General features: G+C 38.5%; 1 pseudogene; it reads left to right on the top strand.

The window, feature by feature from the left end:
- Positions 1 to 1,642: 1,642 nt before the first annotated feature.
- On the top strand, positions 1,643 to 20,091 carry LOC148923232 (uncharacterized; annotated as a pseudogene).
- Positions 20,092 to 21,691: the final 1,600 nt, after the last annotated feature.

Below are 21,691 nucleotides of genomic sequence, written 5' to 3'. Positions count from 1 at the left end.
TGAATTGAGTTAGTGGAATGTGAGACCTACTTACTATTTATGGTAAAACTGAAGTGTGACTCTTAATTGGGGAAGGACCGAAATGGAAAAATGTGACTCTTAATCGAGGACGGAGGGAGTAATAAATAGTTAAAGTGGAGAAATGGTAAAGTAAGAGAGAGAATAATGTTGAGAAGAGTCTTGTCAACATTATTCTCTCTCTTACTTTAACATTTATCCACTTTAACTATTTATTATCACTTTTACAAAACGGATGCACAAAAGTGACCGGGACTCCTAATAGCAGACGAAGGGGGTATTTATTTGTTATGGAAATAAGTGTGGATACCAATTTGTGATTTTCTAATTGTTGAGGGACCAAATAGAAAATAAAGGAACTTATGTTTTCTATATAAATAAGTTGTGGTTATGGTCCCCAGACGTCAGAAGAATTATTCGATATATCTGTATCCCCTACAGACTATTGTGAAGAACGTCTCTGATCCGTTTGGAAGATTCATAGCCGCTACAAAACAATTCCGCTTTTCTATTTTAGATGGATCAAGGTACGCTTCCGCTCTATGGTTTGTTAATTATTTTATCAGCTTATTGTAACATTGATTCTGCACAATTACTGTAATTGTCTTCTGAGAGCTTTATTTATATGCGTGGATATTGAGTGAAATTAATTGATATAAATGTGCAATGTTTATATACGTTACATGGAATAATATCAATTAATGATTAATTTAATTGTATTAAGTACAATTAAATTGTGTATTAATTTAGTCAATTTAATTTATTTTAGGTATAATTAAATTGTGAATTAATTATTTAATTTAATTGTATTAGGTTTAAATTAATTATTCAATTAATATGGTTTAAGTATAATTGAATTGTGAATTAATTATTCAATTTAATTGTATTAAGTACAATTGAATTGAGAATTAATTATTCGATTTAATGTGATTTATGTGCGTTTATTTTCGTAACGTAAACACATTCAAGAATTTGAATAATTAATTCACATAAAGTCTCTCAACTAATTAGCTAACTAATTGAGAATTAAGAATTCTTTTAAGAATTTAATTAACGTTTTAAATTCAATAATTATGATGCATCTCATGTTCCGTATGTTTATACTAATATTCAAAATAGATTAGTAAAAACATGACGTTGCAAAAGTAACCTCTCTTATCTAGACTTCTTTATTGCGAATATTGGGACGGTGAAGTGTGTGTGTGCATTTTAATGCGGATATTAGTCGGCCCAAAGTAAGATTATTATTTGGCACGAGATACACACATACCTGTGGTGATAAATACGTGATAATTATCTAGTTTATTGTGTGAGTAGTGTGATGTCCAAAGGTGGACATTGTTTGACATGATTTTATTGCCAGTGTTTGATCACTACAAAGAGGTTGCCACTTACAAGTTTATATTACTGTCTAAAGACTTGATTTGAATGTTGTGCCGGTACCTCGAGATGTTATCTTCTTATTTGAATTTTATAATGTGAGCATGACAGTATTTTGGTTTTGTTTATTTGTTCAGTTAAGATGTCTTCTGCTACTGTATCTACCAACATGCAAAACATTCCTATGTTGAATGGGTTTAATTTTAAGGATTGGAAGGACACTCTTCTGATCACTTTGGGCTGCATGGATCTTGACCTCGCGTTAATAACCGAGAAACCCGCCCCTCTTACGGATGAAAGTACCGCTGATCTTACCGCTGATCTTAAGCGGGACTTTGAGAGGTGGGAGCGCTCGAATCGCGTGAGTCTTATGATCATCAAGCGCGGCATCTCAGAGGCCTTTCGGGGCATGGCTTCTGAGGATACTGCTGATGCTAGTGAATACCTTGCCAAAATTGAGGAGCGTTTTGCTAAAAACGAAAAGTCTGAGACAAGTACGCTTCTTGCGAACTTGATCTCAATGAAGTATAAGGGCAAGAGGAACATAAGGGAGTACATCATGCAGATGTCTCGTATTGCTTCAAATCTGAAGGCGCACAAGCTTGAAGTCCCGAGGACTTACTTGTGCATTTGGTTTTACTCTCTCTTCCTACACAATTCAGTCAATTTAAGATCAGATATAACTGCCAGAAGGAGAAATGGTCTCTTAATGAGCCCATTTCATATTGTGTACACGAAGAGGAGAGACTGAAGTAAGATAGAGTTGAGGTTGCTCAACTAGCTACTAGCTCAAGCAATAAGGGAAAGGGCATTAAGCGAAAGCCTATTGAGAATGTTGTTGTGGACAAGGGGCCATCACAAAAGAAGCAACATAAGAAAAATGGTTGCTACTTTTGTGGTAAGCCTGATCACATGAAGAAAAATTGTGCCAAGTATAACGCTTGGCGTGCTAAGAAAGGTGCAGTTCTAGCTTTGGTCTATTCTGAAGTTAATTTAGCTTCAGTCCCTAATGATATTTGGTGGGTAGATTCAGGTGCTACTACTCACATAAGTTTATCAATGCAGGGCTGCCTGGGCTGCTGAAAGCTAACGGAGGACTTACCTGTATACTAGAAATCACGTTTCGAATGATTGAATACTGTAAAACTCTTATTTTAATCTTATTTTATTTTCCAAGGAATAAAACAGATTATTTTTGTCATAATGTTGATATGTTTTACATTTAATGGATGTTAATTGCATGTATAAATGTATAAGTTAACTTAACAAAGTCTAAGTTTTTGTTTTAGTAGACCGGTTGTGGGCGGCGTCCACTTTAAGGTAACACGGTCAGTCCTAAACAAAGAAAAATAAGAATTTCACGACCTACATGGAATTAGACTATCCATCGTGAAAGTTTGCAATGTCAATCCGCATATTTCTAAGCCTTACTGAAATAAGATAACATTGGTGTGGTAAAGCACTGAACGGATCTAACAGCAAGACTTGTCTTTGTGATATCTACTGAAAGACGAGATCTTGATAAATATTTGTTTCTTAATCAATGTAGGTTAGCATTGAGCATACAATATTGATTATGCATTACTTTGACTTATCAAATGGTGCGGGTTTTTCGTAACCCAATAATCCTGATATATTGGGTAGTGGTGATTAATATCTACCGGTGCTAGGATTGCTATTATATTGAATCGTGCGCGAGGTGAGTCTCGTTTGATAATATCCTCAAGAGGAGCGCGAAACAAGGTTTTATTATTCGTAACCTAGCTAGTTGGAGTTTGATCACTCTATGAATAATAAATAAGCGTTTCATGCTAAGTCCGCTCTTGGAACTAATAAGAAATTAATTAATTAAGTCCATAGCAAACATTAATTAATTAATGGACATTTTTATCTTAAGCGCGGGAAATGAAAGTTAAAACGGAAACCCGGATTACTTATAATTTCGGATTTGGATGGGGAGAGTTCAATATTACTTCTGTAGTGGCTGCTCGTAATATTCCAATTAAAGCTTATATTAAATTGTGGGTTCAATTTAATTAGTAAAAAGTAAATTGGATGAGCCTATATCCAAAACCTGTTCGAGTTTGTATACTAGAAATCATCTTTCGAGTGATTGAATACTATTAAAACTCTTATTTTATTTTCCAAAGGAATAAACAGATTATTTTCGTCATAATGTTGTTATGTTTTACATTTAATGGTTATTCATTACATGCTTAAATGTATAAGTAACTTAACAAAGTCTAAGTCTTTGTTTTAGTAGACCGGTTGTGGGCGTCGTTCACTTTAAGGTAACACGGTCAGTTTTGAACAAAGAAAAAGAAGAATTTCACAACCTAGATAGGCTTAGACTACCTATCGTGAAAGGTTGCAATGACAGTCTGATTATTTCTAAGCCTTACTGAAATAAGATGGCGTTGGTGTGGTATAGCACTGGATGGATCTAACAGCGAGACAGTCTTTATGCTATCTACTGAAAGACGAGGTCTTGTAAATTGTTATTTCTTAATCAATGTACGTTAGCATTGAGCATACGATATTGATTATCCACTACTTTGACTTACCAAATGGTGCGAGTTTTTCGCAACCCAATAAGCCTGGTATATTGGGTAGTGGTGATTAATATCTAGCGGTGCCAGAATTGCTATTATGTTGAATCGTGCGCGATGTGAGTCTCGTTTGATAATATCCTCAAGAGAAGCTTGAAATAAGGATTTATTATTCGGAACCTAGCTAGTTGGAGTTTAATTACTCTATGAATAATAAATAAGATTTTTTTGCTGAGTCCTCTCTTGGAATAAATAAGATATTAATTAATTAAGTCCACAGCAGACAATAATTAATTAATGGATGTTTCTATCTTAAGCACGAGAAATAAATATCAAGTAATGGAAACCCGAAGTACTTATAATTTCGAATTTGGATGGGGAGTGCAATATTACTTTTGTAGTGGCTCCTCGTAATATTCCAATTATAAGTTTATATTAAATTGGGTTTAATTTAATTAGTAAAGGAGGAGCCCATATCCAAAGCCTTCCATAGATTCCTGTCTGGGCCCAATATGTTGCTGGGGTTTGGTGCCCCTTGCACAGCGGAAGACTAGTACAAAACAAATAAATCAGACACGGATTTATTTGACCGATTATGCAATAAATAAATTCACATCTTAAACCGATAATTGCATGCTAGAACGCAAATAATTCATGCTCATAGAAAGTAAATCCTAAAACATGAATTCTACGGTTTAGAGTTACCGATTTGATTCTCCAAAGAATCGTCGATTGCTCGCGCCTTCTCCACGTGATGATCTTCAATACTAGACCACGGATCTTCTCTCTAGTTCCCAAACTGTAGTTCAATATCAGTGTGGACTGATCTTACAAGAATACTAGGACTTAAATAAAGAAGACAGAAGAAATCCTTTTGAGAATAGGTGAAGAATTCGAAATTCTCCACAGCTGGAGATTTTTTAAATTTTCGAAAATTTTTAAGAATTAAAAATTGTGTTAATTCTGTCTCCTTTATTCTCCTATTTATATTAAGTTCCTTTTGGGCCCAGACAGGGATCTATGGAAGGTTTTGGATATGGGCTCCCCCAATTAGCTTTTTACTAATTAAATTGAACCAACAATTTAATACAAGCTTTAATTGGAATATTACGAGCAGCCACTACAGAAGTAATATTGAACTCTCCCCATCCAAATCCGAAATTACAAGTAATCCGGGTTTCCACTTTGTTTATTATTTATTTCCCGCGCTTATAAATATCCATTAATTAATTAATGTCTGCTATGGACTTAATCAATTAACATCTTATTAATTCCAAGAGTGGACTTAGCAAGAAACATTTATTTACTATTCATAGAGTAATAAAACTCCAACTGGCCAGTTTTCCGAATAATAAAACCTTGTTCGAGCTCCTCTTGAGGACATTATCAAACGAGACTCACCTAGCGCACGTTTCAACATAATAGCAATCCTAGCACCGCTAGATATTAATCACCACTACCCAATATATCAGGATTATTGGGTTGCGAAAAACCCGCACCATTTGATAAGTCAAAGTAGTGCATAACCAATACCGTATGCTCAATGCTAACATATGTAGATTAAGAAATAGTATTTTATCAAGACCTAGTCTTTCAGTAGATAGCATAAAGACACGTCTTGCTGTTAGATTCGTTCAGTGCTATACCACACTAATGTCATCTTATTTCAGTAAGGCTTAGAAATATGCGGACTGACATTGCAACCTTTCACGATAGGTAGCCAAAGCCTATCTAGGTTGTGAAATTCTTCTTTTTCTTTTGCAAAGCATTGGATAGATCTGACCGTGTTACCTTAAAGTGGACGCCGCCCACAACCGGTCTACTTTTGTTTGCTTCTTATACATTTAAATGTTTATAAAACATCTTATAAATGCACAAGCAAACACAATGTAATAATAATAGTGATTCTATTCGTGCGAAACTGCTCGAATAATACTGAATCGGGTTAAAAGTGGATTATAGAGTTTTACGTATACAAGCAAGATTCTATTCGAGCGAAACTTGCTCGAAACATGCTTTTCAGTATACCGAACCTAACATATGTGACTTATTATAAATAGGAGAATAAAGGAGACAGAAAAATAGTTGTTTTTTAATAAAAATTTTCGCCCCCCTCTCTACTTAGAAGAGGGACGATTTTCTCTCCTTTGTGGGAAAGGTTTTCCATCTTCTTTATTTAAGTCCTAGTACACTGGTGAGATCAGCCCACCCTGATATCAGTTTATAGTCTGGAACCAGACAGAAGATCTGTGGTTTTGTACTAAAGATCTTCACGTGGAGAAGGCGCTAGCTATCTTTGATTCTTTGGAGAATCATCAAGGTATAATGGGAGTTTCAAAGCAATAGCGTCGAATGAGTCCGGGGTGACCACCAGAACCGCCGATCTCCGAGCAATAGCGCCGAACGAGTGGGAGTTTCGAAGCGATCACGTGGCGGCGTGAATACGAGCATGGGCTCGTCCACGCCGCCGACGAGACCGTGGATTCGGCCTTCTCCCCAGACAAGACGGCGGTGGAACAAGGCGGAGCTCGCTGCTCGTCCGAGAGCAGCGGCTATCACCTCCTCCGCGTAAAGACCTAAACCTAAACCTAACCCTAACCCGAATCGGATTCCTGGATGTGCGACGCCGAGCCGAGAGCTTCGCCGCCATGGGTGGACGTCGCTAGCTTAGGGCGAATCGCCGTCGGTGGAAGCAAGGTGCCGGAGCAGCGCGGCTATGGCCGCGTGATCGGCGACGTCGACAAAAGGGTTTTTCTTGGCGCTCAAATGCCGGAGAGGGAGAAGGAAGCAGCCGTGCGGTCGCGCGGGCTGCCGGCGACAGCTGGTCGGCGAAATCGCCGTTCGGCAAGACGCTGCCGGTAGATTTTCATCGTTCGTAGTGCGTGCCAACCTCGTACGACGAGATAATGATGAAATGTTATTTTAATGATTATTTGATTCCTAAATTAAAAGATATTATTAAAATATTATTATTTAATGGAAATAAAATATTTTGGGAAGATTTCCCTAGATTTTAGGAATATTTAGATTATTAACTATATCTATGGAAATAAATATATTTATTTAATTCCTAGATGATATGGACAAGAATAATTTTATAGTTTCATGATTATTTTATATATATCTTTATAAGGATAGATATGTACGATTCCATTAAATAATATAATATTATTCTCTTCCGAATCTTAATAAGGAATAAATTTAAGTTTATTTATTCATGTCCGTCAAAGATATAGATAATTAATTATTTTAGATAAATCTTATTGAAGACATGAATTTGGATTAAACTTTAGTAATTAATATATCATCCTTTAATAAGATGTTTAAAAGATTATAAAAGATTTAATTATCCAGTCAATTAAATACCAACAAAATTTAATTAAGCCTTTAATCTGCACTGAGGCTAAGGATAATTAATGAAAAACCATAACTTAAGTATCTAAGCGATAATTACGAACTAAGTTTGTATATGGTCTCCATCGATTGGTCCACAACTTATGAAGCTAGTTTCTGAATCTTATCGCCACCCATGCTGTGGGGACAATAATCCTAAGAAATAGCGAGTTTATATAGGTGGACTTCTCAAATGTAAATAGTATGGACTAGAAAGTAGTTTCCAATATTATCGCCACCCATGCTGTGGGGACAATTATCCTAAGAAATTATAAGTTTCAGAAGTCCAAACAGAACTTACGAGATAGCTTGGTCTTGTTATCAACGCATGAGCATTGTTATGGGAGTGTGTTGTAGAAACAAGATTATGTAATGCTAAATCTGATGGTCCTGCTTAGGCAACATTTGGCGGCCATGCCGTGCTGCGGTCTCTGGACTATTCGTCGGTGTTGTGACCAGTAAAATTGTTAAAATTTTAATGCGTATTGACTTCTGCTTGAGGGTACAAAATTTTAATTTTACAGTTGTGAGAATTTGAAAAGTTTTATGGTTAATCTCCTCAATTTCATCACATAATTTTATGACAAATAGTAAATATTCTGTTTTGCAGTGCAAACTAAATCGTCAACATGTCACTTAATCCTCTTTCTGCAATTCTTAAAGAACACAAACTCGAGGGCCAAAATTACATAGAATGGAAACAAAATTTGGACATCGTTCTCATGGCTGATGAGTACAAATTTGTGCTCACTACTCCACGGCCCCCAGTGCTGGCGGCTAACGCTGCGCAGGCAGTGCGAGATGCGCATATCCGGTGGCATAAGGCGAATGAGATGGCTAAGTGTTATATGTTGGCCTACATGTCAACAGTGCTTAGACATCAGCATGCCGCCATGGCTACTGCCGCCGATATCATGCAAAACCTCACAAATCTCTTTGGTACTCAGAATCGAACGACTAAATCTCAAGCCTTTCGGAGTATCATGTGCAAGACTATGAAGGAAGGCTCATCTGTGAGGGACCATGTCCTTGAGATGATGAGCCACCTCAATCAAATTGAGGTTTTGGGAGGCGTCATTGATGCCGAGTCCCAAGTTACTATCATCCTTCAGAGTTTGCCCCCTAGCTTTCAGCAGTTCCAGCTCAACTTTGAGATGAACAAGAGAAATTACACCTTGGCTGAGTTGTTGGTTGAACTTCAGTCGCCAGAGGATCTCATTAACCAAGCTAAGGCTGCGATGGTTAGTTCGTCACATCATTCCTCTGGCCCTAGGCCTGGCGCAGGAAAGAAGAAAGTGACGAACCAGGTCGCACCTAAGGAAGCTAAGGGAAAGAGAAAGAGGAGGTCGGGAAAGAAGCAAACAGGAAAGTGTTTCAGGTGTGGAGAAAAGTGGCATTGGAAGCCAGACTGCCCTAAAAAGGGTAAGGCTACAGGTATGCACCAAGCTCTAGTTGTCGAGTCAAGTTTGGCTTTGACTTCATCTCATACTTAGGTTATAGACACTGGAGCGACTGATCATATTTGTTTTGATCCTGACTTAATGCAGGTGACAAGACGGCTATATGATGGTGAGATTCAACTGGGCGACGCTACTAAAGTGGTGGCCGTAGCAGTGGGAGACGTATATTTGCGTTTTAGTAGTGATAGATTTTTGGTTATGAAGAATGTTTTGTTGATACCTTCTTTTAGAAGAAATTTAATTTCAGTTTCTAAATTGGTTTTTTATGGATATTCGATTTCTTTTAATGACAGTTGTGTTATTAAGAAAGATGGTTCTTATATCTGTCGTGGTATCATGGAAAACAATCTGTACACAATCATATGTACACAATTTAATAATCGCAAATTAGAACTCAATAATGCATCGAAAATTTCAAAAAAAAGAAAGGAACCTTCAAGTTCAATGAATGAAACGTACTTATGGCACCTTGACTTGGTCATGCCAACCAAAGGAGGATTCAAACTCTCGTGGATCAAGACCTTCTTAAAGGACTCGATACTGAATCATTTTCCACGTGTGAATCCTGCTTGGAAGGCAAGATGACTAAGAGACCTTTTAGGGTGAAAGGTAATAGGGCCAAGGAAGTACTAGAACTCGTTCATACTGATGTGTGTGGACCAATGTCAACCAAGGCAAGAGGCGGCTTTCGCTATTTCATCATCTTTATTGATGATTACTCGAAAGTTGGATATGTTTATTTGATGCGCTTTAAGTCTGAAGCTTTTGACAAGTTCAAGGAGTTTAAGGCTTATGCTGAGACGCATCATGGAAAACGTATCAAAAGCCTGCGATCTGATCGCGGAGGCGAATATCTCAGTGCCGAGTTTTTTGGACTACTTATCGGTAGAGGGAATTGAATCCCAACTGACTGAGCCGGGCACACCCCAGCAGAATGGCGTAGCTGAAAGAAGGAACAGGACCTTGTTAAACATGGTTCGATCGATGATGAGTTATGAACGACTGCCTATTTCATTTTGGGAACATGCCTTGCTTTCCGCGAGCCATATTTTAGATAATTTACCGTCAAAATCTGTTCCTGCCACTCCATATGAGTTGTGGAATGGGGCGCAAGCCCAACTAGAGCATCTCAAGATATGGGGGTGTCCAGCTCATGTTTTCGAAAAGGATCCAACTAAGCTGGACTCAAGGATAGAGGAATGTTTGTTTATAGGATACCCCAAAGGATCGAAAGCTTATGAATTCTATAGTCTCCGAGACAAGAAAGTCATTGTGAGTACTCATGCGAAATTCTTAGAGGATGACTTTGTTATGAATCATGAACCCAGCAGTGAGGTGGCTCTTGAAGAGCTCACTTCAGTCACAAGTTCCATTAACCAAGAACAAGTACCTATAGTACAACCAATTCCCGAACCTTCAACTTCTACACCTAAACTTGTAGTGCTGCGCCGCAGTAGGAGGGTCTCTCATGAGCCCGAAAGGTACATTGGTTTGGGAGAATCTATGGATCACTCCTCGGACAGCAATGTACCAGATCCCTGGAATTTTGCAGAGGCGCAGGCGGATGTCGATCATTGCCAATGGGTAAGTGCAATGGATTCGGAACTACTATCAATGATAGACAAAGACGTCTACGATTTATCTTTCCTACCCGAAGGCTGTACTGCTATTGGGAGTAAGTGGATATACAAACGTAAACGTGGACCCGATGGACGAGTTAAAGTCTTTAAGGCAAGACTAGTGGCTAAGGGGTATACCCAAAAGGAAGGTGTCGATTACGACGAGACCATCTCCCCGGTGGCCATGCTCAAATCGATCCGGATTCTATTGTCTATAGAAGCTTACATGGATTGGGATGTGTGGCAGATGGACGTTAAGCCTGCGTTCTTGAACGATAGTCTTGAGGAGACCATCTACAAGGAACAACCCGAGGGTTATGCCGTCAAGAGCAAAGAGCACATGGTTTGGAAGCTTAAGAAGGCCATTTATGGCCGCAAGCAAGCATCTAGATCATGGAATCAGTGTTTCGATCAGACTGTTCACAAGTTTGGATTCGAAAAATTCCCTAACGAGAGCTGCGTGTACAAGAAGGTCGAAAAAGGGAATGTAGATGACATTCTTCTAATTGGAAACAATAAAAAGATGTTGTCATCAGTACGAACGTGGTTATCAAACCAGTTCGAGATGAAGGATATGGGAGACGCTGGACACATTCTAGGTATCAAGGTCCTTAGGGACCGTGGGAAAAGGATGTTGTGCTTATCTCAAGAACCCTACATCGACACTGTACTTAGCCGTTTTAGCATGCAAGATACCAAGAAAGGTTTCTTACCTTTTAGACATGGCATTCATTTATCTCAAGAGATGTGTCCTAAGACAACGTCTGAGTAGCTGAGATGAGAAGAATACCATATGCTTCGGCAGTTGGTAGTCTCATGTATGATATGCTTTGTACGAGGCCTGATATTTGCTTTGCTGTTGGCATGGTAGCAAGATATCAGTCAAATCCGGGCCAACGACATTGGACCGCAGTAAAGAACATTCTCAAGTACCTTAAACGGACTAAGGACTATGTTCTAGTTTACAAAGCAGGCGAGCTATGTCCTTTGGGATATACTGATTCAGACTTTCAAGCTGATCAATACTCGGGGAAATCTACTTCTAGTTATATGTTTACCTTAGGAGGTGGAGCCGTAATTTGGAAGAGTGTAAAGCATAAATGCATTGCAGACTCTACCATGGAAGCCGAATATGTGGCCGCTTCGGAGGATGCAAAGGAGGTTGTATGGCTCAAGAACTTTCTTATGGACTTGGTGTGGCTACGAATCTGCCCAAGAGCATCACCATTTATTGTGACAATTCTGGTGCTGTGGCAAATTCGAAGGAACCAAGAGCTCACAAAGCGAGCAAACACATAGAGAGGAAGTATCAAATCATTAGAGATATAGTGCAGAGAGGAGACATACAAGTGGTCAAGATTGCGTCAGAGAACAACCTGGCAGATCCTTTTACAAAGGCATTAGTGGTCAAACCGTTCGAGCGCCATGTGGAAGGAATCGGAGTTCGGTTCGCTCGAGACCTCAACTCGCTTTCAGTATAAGTGGGAGAATTAGACGTAATGCACATTTTTTTTGTATACTCGAAAGCTATTTTGAGTATAAGTGGGAGATTGTTAGAGTTTGTATACTAGAAATCACCTTTCGAGTGATTGAATACTATTAAAACTATTATTTTATTTTCCAAAGGAATAAACAGATATTTTTATCATAATGTTGTTATGTTTTACATTTAATGGATGTTTATTACATGTTTAAATGTATAAGTAACTTAACAAAGTCTAAGTCTTTATTTTAGTAGACCGGTTGTGGGCGTCGTTCACTTTAAGGTAACACGGTCAGTTCTGAACAAAGAAAAAGAACAATTTCACAACCTATATAGGCTTAGACTACCTATCGTGAAAGGTTGCAATGTCAGTCCGATTATTTCTAAGCCTTACTGAAATAAGATGACGTTGGTGTGGTATAGCACTGAATGGATATAACAGCGAGACACTGTCTGGGCCCAATATGTGACTTATTATAAATAAGAAAGTTTACTCACTTTCTAAATATGGAAAGTTTATCTCTCATACTTTTCCCACTTTTTCTTATCTCTCTCATACTTTACTCACTTTTTCTCTCTATCTCTCTTACTTTACCTACTTTTTCTCCTCATCTCTCTTACTTTACCAATTAACCCATGCCGAACAACAATATATCTATTGTTTGTGGACGGAGGGAGTATTAAATTGGGTATAATTTAATTAGTAAAAAGCTAATTGGAGGAGCCCATATCTAAAGCCTTCCATAGATCCCTGTCTGGACCCAATATGTGGCTTATTATAAATAGGAGAATAAAGGAGACAGAAAAATAGTTGTTTTTTAATCAAAATTTTCGCCCCCTCTCTACTTAGAAGAGGGACGATTTTCTCTCCTTTGTGGGAAAGGTTTTCCATCTTATTTCTTTAAGTCCTAGTACACTGGTGAGATCAGTCCACCCTGATATCAGTTTACAGTCCGGGAACCAGACAGAAGATCTGTGGTTTTGTACTAAAGATCTTCATGTGGAGAAGGCGCTAGCTATCTTCGATTCTTTGGAGAATCATCAAGGTATAATGGTTAAACCGTAGAAAAGCATGTTTTAGGTTTCAATTAATTTAAAGCATGTTTTATTTTAGTTATGAGCATGATACATGTGATAATTATGCGAATAGAATTTGTCTAAATAATCTGCTAAATAGATCAGAATTATTATGTAATTGATTTATGTGAGCGCTTCCGCTGCCAACCCCTTCAATTGGTATCATAGCCAATCTTTGGCTCTGATTATTTGGATATAAATTTCGCGAAATTCATGTATGCATGCGTTTTTGTTTTCGAAGCATGTTCTTGTTTTTAGTTGTTATTTATTATGCATGATAAACTCAAGAACAATCGAAACAAAGAACTCACATATTTCGAACGCACGAGACGTGCGATTCGTCGGCGCTTGCGCCGAGACGAATCGCGCTACATGCGATCGATGAAGGGTTTTCGAGCGAGTGGGAGCGACAGGGCGATTGAACGGCGACGCACAGACGAGGGTGACCTCGTGCGTGCCGCCGGTGTGACCGCTGGAAGGATTTGGCTCTGATTATATGGATTTAAATTTCGCAAAATTCATGTATGCATGTGTTTTTAGATTACGAAGCATGTTAATGTATTTTATTGTTTATTTTATCCATGATGAAAGAACTACCAATCAAAAGAACTTGAATTTTTGATCGTACGAGGCGTGCGATTCGTTGGCGCTTGTGCCGGGATGAATCGCGCTACATACGATCAGAGAGGGTTGTCGATCGTAGTGGGAGTATGTGGCGGCGGTCTTGCGGCGATGTGAAAACGGGCGTGGGCTCGTCCACACCGCCGCCTGACCGCGCGCTCATGGAACTCCGGCGCTGCGGAAATCGACAGCGGAGAAGGAAGAGCAGCGGCTGATCTTCCGTCGAGAAAACCCTAACCCTAAACCTAGTCGAACCCGAGTTCATGTGATGATGAATCGAGAGCAGCGTCGCAGGCTTCAGGCAACGTCACTGACGGCAGAGGAAGTTCAGTTGGAGAAGCGCGGTGGCGGCTGTGTATCAGCTGACGGCGACGGAGGAAGCGAGCGATGCAGTAAGCATCCTCGTGGTGACCGGCGTTTTAACGCCGGAGAAAGGAAGGAGGAAGCAGCCGCGTTTTTCGCGCGGGCTGTCGGCGGTCGCTGGACGGCGAAATCACCGTTCTGTTGAGCGAATCATTGGCGTATCTTTGTCGATCATTGTTGTGCAAACCACGTACGATGAGATATCGATGATAGAATATTTTAATGTTTATTTAATTCCATAATTAAAAGATATCATTAAAATAATACTCCCTCCGTCCCAAGGAAGATGACCCTTTTCTTGGGCGGCACGGGATTTTATGCAAATTTATTTTGTGTGTTGAGAGGAGAGAGTAAAGTAAGAGAGAGGGAATAAAGTAGAGATAAAGGTGTTTCCATATTAAGTAATGGGTCATCTTAGTTGGGACAAACTAAAAAGGAAAGTGGGTCATCTTCAATGGGACGGAGGGAGTATTATTTATTGGAAAAATATTTTGGGAAGATTTCCCTAGATTTTAGGAATATTTTTTATTCTTTTCTATATCTATGGAATTTTATATATCCTAGAAGATATAGATAAGAATAATTTAATAGTTTCCTAAATATTATGTACTCTCTCCGTCCACGATTAAAAGTCTCATTTCTAAATGACACGGGTTTTAAGAAATGTTAAGAAAAGTGGGTGGAAGAAAGTTAGTGAAATAGGGATCCCACTTGTATATATTAGTTTTAAATGATATGTGAGTGGAATGAGTTAGTGGAATGTGGGGTCTCTTTACCACTTATGGTAATTATGAACCGAGACTCTTATTCGTGGACGGAGGGAGTATGTATAATCCTAATTAGGATATATATGTAAGATTACATTAAATAATATAATTATTTTTCTTCCTAATCTTGAACATGGATATAATTTGAATTTAATTTTTCATGTCTAATTAAGATTTAAATAATGTACTTTATTTTAGATACATCTTATAGTATGACATGAATAAGAATTAAATTCTAGATTAATTAATTCTTAAACTAAGATTCTTAAAGATAATAAAAGATTTAATTATCCAGTAAATTAAATGCCAATAGAATTTAAATAGACTTAATCTGCCTTAAGGCTAAGGATAATTAATGAAAAACCATAACCCAAATATCTAAGCGATAATTTTGAACTTAAAGTTTATATATGATCTCCATCGGTTGGTCTGCCAAATTTTATGAAGCTTGTTTCTAATATTATCGCCACCCGTTATGTGGGGACAATAATCCTACGAAATAGTAAGTTCACGAGGGCGGACTTCTCACATAATAAATAGAATGGACTAGAAAGTGGTTCCTAATATTATCGCCACCCATTATGTGGGGACAATAATCCTAAGGAACTGCGAGTTTCAGAGTTCAATCAGAATTTATGAGATAGCTTGATTTTGTTATCAGCACATGAGCATTGTCATGGGAGTGTGTTGTAGAAATAAAATCTGATGGTCGTGCTTAGGGAACATTATGTGGTCTCTGGACTATTCGTCGGTGTTGTGACCAGTAAAATTGCCAAAATTTTAATGCGTATTAACCTCTTATGGAAGGGACAAAATTTTAATTTTGCTATTGTAAGATTTTGAAAAGTTTTATGGTTAATATACTCAATTTTCTTACATAAGTTAATGACAAATAATAAATTTTGGATATCGTTCTCACAGCAGAAGAGTATAAGTTTGTGCTCACTATTCCACAGCCTCCGGTTCCCGCGGCTAACGCAGCAGTGGGAGTTCAGAATGTGCATAAACGGTGGCATAAGGCGAATGAGATGGCTAAGTGCTACATGTTGGCATGTATGTCTTCAGTACTCAAGCATCAGCATTCTGCCATGGCGACTGCCGCCGAGATTATGCAAAATCTTGCAAATCTTTTTGGTACTCAAAATCGAACGGCTAAGTCTCAAGCTTTTCGGGAAGACTATGAAGGAAGGCACATCTTTGAGGCAACATTTCCTCGAGATGATGAGGCACCTCAACCAGATTGAGGTTTTGGGAGGGACGATTGATCCCGAGTCCCAGATTACTATAATCCTTCAGAGTCTTCCCCCTAGCTTCCAGCAGTTCAAGCTCAACTTTGATATGAACAAGCGGGATTACACTTTGGCTGAGCTGCTGACTGAGCTTAAGTCGGTGGAGGACCTCATGGTTCAGGCTAAGGTAGCTATGCTGAGTTTGCCACCTAATTCCTCTGGCTCTAAGCCTCGCACTGGAAAGAAAAAGGCGTCGAACCCAGTTGCAGCTAAGAATGTTACGGGTAAGAAGAAGAAGAAGGCCAACAAAAAGCCTACTGGAAAATGCTTCAAGTGTGGAGAGAAAGATCATTGGAAGCCAGACTGTCCTAAAAATGGCAAGGCTACAGGTATGCACCATGCTCTAGTAGTCGAGTCATTTTTGGCTTCGGCATCTACTAATATGTGGGCTATTGATACTGGAGCAATTGATCATATATGTTTTAATCCTGACTTAATGCAGGTGAAAAGATGGTTACATGATCGTGAGATCGAAGTCCAGCTGGGCGACGCTACTAAAGTGGCGGCCGTTGCAGTGGGAGACGTTTATTTACGTTTTAGTAGTAATAGATTTATGATTTTGAAGAACGTTTTGTTGATACCTTCTTTTAGAAGAAATTTAATTTCAGTTTCTAAATTGTCTTTTGATGGATATTCGATTTCTTTTAATGACAATTGCGTTATTAAGAAAGACGGTTCTTATATCTGTCGTGGTATCATGGAAAACAATCTGTACACAATCACTTCTACACAGTTTAATCAAAGTAAATCAGAAGTCAATGCTACATCGAAAGTTACAAAGAAAAGACTAGTGGCTAAGGGGTATACCCAAAGGGAAGGCATTGATTACGATGAGAACTTCTCCCTAGTAGCCATGCTCAAATCGATCCGTATCCTTTTGTCTATAGCAGCTTACATGGATTGGGAAGTATGGCAGATGGACGTTAAGACTACGTTTTTAAACGGAAGTCTTGAGGAGACCATCTATATGGAACAACCCGAAGGCTATGTGGTAAAGGGAAAAGAACACATGGTTTGGAAGCTTAAGAAGGCCATTTATGGCCTCAAGCAAGCATCTAGATCATGGAACCAGTGTTTTGATCAAATTGTTCAAAATTTTGGATTCTAAAAGATGTTGTCATCAGTACGAACTTGGTTGTCCAGCCAGTTCGAGATGAAAGATATGGGTGTTGCGGGACACATTCTCGGTATCAAGGGTCTTCGCAACCGTGCAAAGAGAACGTTATGTTTATATCAAGAGTCTTACATCGATATAGTACTTATACGATTTAGCATGCAAGATGCCAAGAAAGGTTTCTTACCTTTTAGACACAACATCCATTTATCTCAAGAGATGTGTCCAAAGACAGCATCTGAGATAGCAGAGATGAGAAGGATATCATATGCCTCGGCTATTGGTAGTCTCATGTATGTTATGCTTTGTGCATGACCTGATATTTGCTTTGTTGTTGGCATGGTAGCAAGATATCAATCAAATCCGGGTCAAGGACATTGGACTGTCGTAAGGAACCTACTCAAGTACCTTAATCGGACTAAGGACTATGTTCTAGTTTACAATGCAGCCAAGCTCTGTCCCTTAGGATATACAGATTCAGACTTTCAAGCTGATGTAGATTCGAGAAAATCAACTTTCGGATATGTGTTTAACTTAGGAGGTGGAGCTGTAATTTGGAAGAGTGTATTGCAGACTCTACCATGGAAGCTGAATATGTGGCCTCTTCGGAGGCTGCAAAAGAGGCTATATGGCTTAAGAACTTCCTTCTGGACTTAGGTGTGGTTACGAATACGCCCAAGAGCATTACCATTTATTGTGACAATTCTGGTAGCATGGAGAATTCGAGGGAACCACGGGCTCATAAAGCGAGCAAGCACATAGAGAGGAAGTATGATATCATTAGAGATATAGTGCAGAGAGGAGACATACAAGAGGTCAAGATTGAGTCAGAAAACCACCTGGTAGATCCTTTCACGAAGGCATTAGCGGTCAAACCATTGGAGAGCCATGTTGAAGGAATGGGAGTTCGACTAATACAAGACCTCAATCCGCTTTCGGTATAAGTGAGAGAATTAGACGTTAGCACATTTTTTTTGTATACTCGAAAGTGTTTTGAGTATAAGTGGGAGATTGTTAGAGTTTGTATACTAGAAATCACGTTTCGAGTGATTGAATACTGTAAAACTCTTATTTTACTCTTATTTTATTTTCTAAGGAATAAAACAGATTATTTTTGTCATAATGTTGTTATATTTTACATTTAATGGATGTTAATTGTATGTTTAAATGTATAAGTTAACTTAACAAAGTCTAAGACTTTGTTTTAATAGACCGGTTGTGGGCGGCGTCCACTTTAAGGTAACACGGTCAGTCCTAAACAAAGAAAAAGAAGAATTTCACGACCTAGATGGAATTAGACTATCAATCGTGAAAGGTTGCAATGTCAATCCGCATATTTCTAAGCCTTACTGAAATAAGATGACATTGGTGCGGTAAAGCACTGAACGGATCTAACAGCAAGACTTGTCTTTGTGATATCTACTGAAAGGTGAGGTCTTGATAAATATTTGTTTCTTAATCAATGTAGGTTAGCATTGAGCATACGGTATTGATTATGCATTACTTTGACTTATCAAATGGTGCGGGTTTTTCGTAACCCAATAATCCTGATATATTGGGTAGTGGTGATTAATATCTGGCGGTGCTAGGATTGATATTATATTGAATCGTGCACGAGGTGAGTCTCTTGTGATAATGTCCCCAAGAGGAGCGCGAAACAAGGTTTTATTATTCGGAACCTAGCTAGTTGGAGTTTGATCACTCTATGAATAATAAATAAGCATTTCATGCTAAGTCCGCTCTTGGAATTAATAAGAAATTAATTAATTAAGTCCATAGCAGACATTAATTAATTAATGGACATTTTTATCTTAAGCGCGGGAAATGAAAGTTAAAACGGAAACCCGGATTACTTATAATTTTGGATTTGGATGGGGAGAGTTCAATATTACTTCTGTAGTGGCTGCTCGTAATATTCCAATTAAAGCTTATATTAAATTGTGGGTTCAATTTAATTAGTAAAAAGTAAATTGGATGAGCTCATATCCAAAACCTTCCATAGATCCCTGTCTGGGCCCAAAAGGAACTTAATATAAATAGGAGAATAAAGGAGACAGAAATAATATTCATTATTTGCTTAAAATTTTCGTCCCCCTCTCTCTGTAGGGATCGAAATTTTCTCCTAATTGGAGAAGGATTTCTTCTGTCTTCTTTATTTAAGTCCTAGTATTCCGGTGAGATCAGCCCACACTGGTATTGGAGTACAGTTCGGGAACCAGAGAGAAGATCTGTGGTCTAGTATTCAAAGCGTCACGTGGAGAAGTCGATAGCCATCGTCAATTCTTTGGAGAATTAATTATGTATTATTTCTGCACCGTAGAAAAGCATGTTTTAGGTTTCTATATACTTAAAGCATGATCAATTCAAGTTATGAGCATAATACATGTGAGAATTACGCGATTTGAATTTGTCTAAATAATCTGCTAAATAGATCTGATTATTATGTGATTTATTTGTTCAATTAATTATTTAAATTATGAAATCGATGCGCTTCCGCTGCCAGATCCTTCAAGTCACACTCACATTTGGGGATGTCAAGCTGAAGCTAGGCCTTACAAGCCAAATGAAAGGAAATTGGACTCTAAAACTGTGAGCAGCTACTTTATTGGTCCAGAAAAGTCAAGGGGTTACAAATTTTACGATCCTACCACAAGAACAATTTTTGAGATGGGAAATGCGGTGTTCTTTGAGGATGTTGAGTTTGGGGGGAAGAATGAAATAAGGGACATTACTTTTGAGGAGGAATCTATAATCATTCCTACTACTGCTTCTAACAATGCTCTGATTTCTATTTCTGACATTGAAGAAGAAGCAGATCAAGAACCTCAAGAAAATGATGTTATAAATGCACAACTCCAAGATGATAATCTCAATGAGGACCAACATCATGTTGATGAGATTATTCAAGTTCAACCTCAACCAACCTCAAGAACTGATGCCAATAAGGAGGTCCACTAGAGAAAGGAGAAATGTCATTCATGATGATTATGTGGTTTTTCTCGCTGAAAATGAGGATAATATTGGTTTGAAAAACAATGACCCCGTCACTGTTGATCAAGCAATGAAGGATCCTTAATTTGAGAAGTGGATCCAAGCCTTCAATGAGGAATATAAGTCAATGCTATTTAATGAATTTTGGGATATTTACCCATTACCTGAAGGTGTGAAACCCATTGGTTGCAAATGGATTTTTTAAGACCAAAAGGGATTCAAAGGGTAATGTGGATAAATTTATATAGAAACTTTATCTCCGGTTTCTTCGAAAGACTCATTCAGAATAATCATGGAATTAGTAGCACATTTTAATCTGGAGCTACATCAGATGGATGTTAAGACAACGTTTCTCAATGGTGAACTTGAGAAAACGATTTATATGGAGCAACCAGAAGGTTTTGTGGTCGGAGACCCAAAGAAAATGGTTTGCAGACTTAAGAAATCCATTTATGGGCTCAAGCTGGCCTCTCGTCAATGGTACCACAAATTTCATGAAGCAGTTCTCTCATTCGATTTCGAAAAGAATGTTATTGATGATTGTGTGTATCACATGTTCAGTGGGAGCAGATGCATCTTCTTAGTACTATATGTCGCTGACATATTGATTGCCACAAATGATAAGGAAATGTTGCACGATACCAAGAATTTTCTCTCAAAGAAATTTGACATGAAAGATCTCGGGGAAGCCTCTTTTGTATTAGGAATCGAGATTCATCGAGATCGCTCTCGTGATATACTACGATTGTCACAAAAGGGATATATTGAAAAAGTGCTAAAAAGGTTTGAGATGCATGGTTACAAGCCTATAGACACCCCGTTGCTAAAGGAGACAAGTTTAGTCCTGCTCAATGCCCTAAAACAAGTCTTGAGATTAATGAGATGAAAAAGTATCCATATGCTTCGGCTATTGGAAGTCTCATGTATGCCCAAGTATGTACTAGACCCGATTTAGCTTTTATTGTTAACATGTTGGGAAGGTATCTCAGTAACCCAGGAATGGATCATTGGAAAGCAGCAAAACGGATTATGAGATATTTACAGAGAACAAAAGATTACATGCTCAAATACAGAAAATCAGATCATTTGGAGATCATTGGGTATTCTGATTCTGATTTTGCTGGATGCCAAGATAGTAGGAGATCCACCTCGGGTTATGTATTTCTGCTGGCTGGAGGAGCCATTTCATGGAGAAGTGCTTAGCAGACACTTGTGGCACCTTCCACCATGGCAGCAGAATTCATAGCCTATTATGAGGCATTGACAGAGCTCGAGAGTGCAGTGCAGGTGCAGTGTGATATGTGTCACTCGATCTAACAGGTCCAGAGGATTCGACTAGACTTCAGAGGCTAGAAGATCATGAAACTTATCAGAAAGGGGTCGTTGGGTGCACTCTGTTCCTTCAAAAACCTCAACCCACTATACTAAAACTTAGCACAGGGAATTAAAGGATCGATCCCACGAGGACGAAGGTGCTACGAAACTGCATTTGAGGATGTTTTGGAAAAAGGGGTTGGCTGCTGCCACGCAATTTTGTGGGTCGAGAACTTAAGACTACTGGGTCTGA

This window comes from Salvia hispanica, chromosome 6 (genome assembly GCF_029641045.1).
Source record: "Salvia hispanica isolate PSC_SH4W2 chromosome 6, Shi_PSC_v1, whole genome shotgun sequence".
NCBI lineage: Eukaryota > Viridiplantae > Streptophyta > Magnoliopsida > Lamiales > Lamiaceae > Salvia > Salvia hispanica.
The sequence above is the reverse complement of the archived record's forward strand: the minus strand, read 5'-3'. Positions and strand labels throughout refer to the sequence as shown.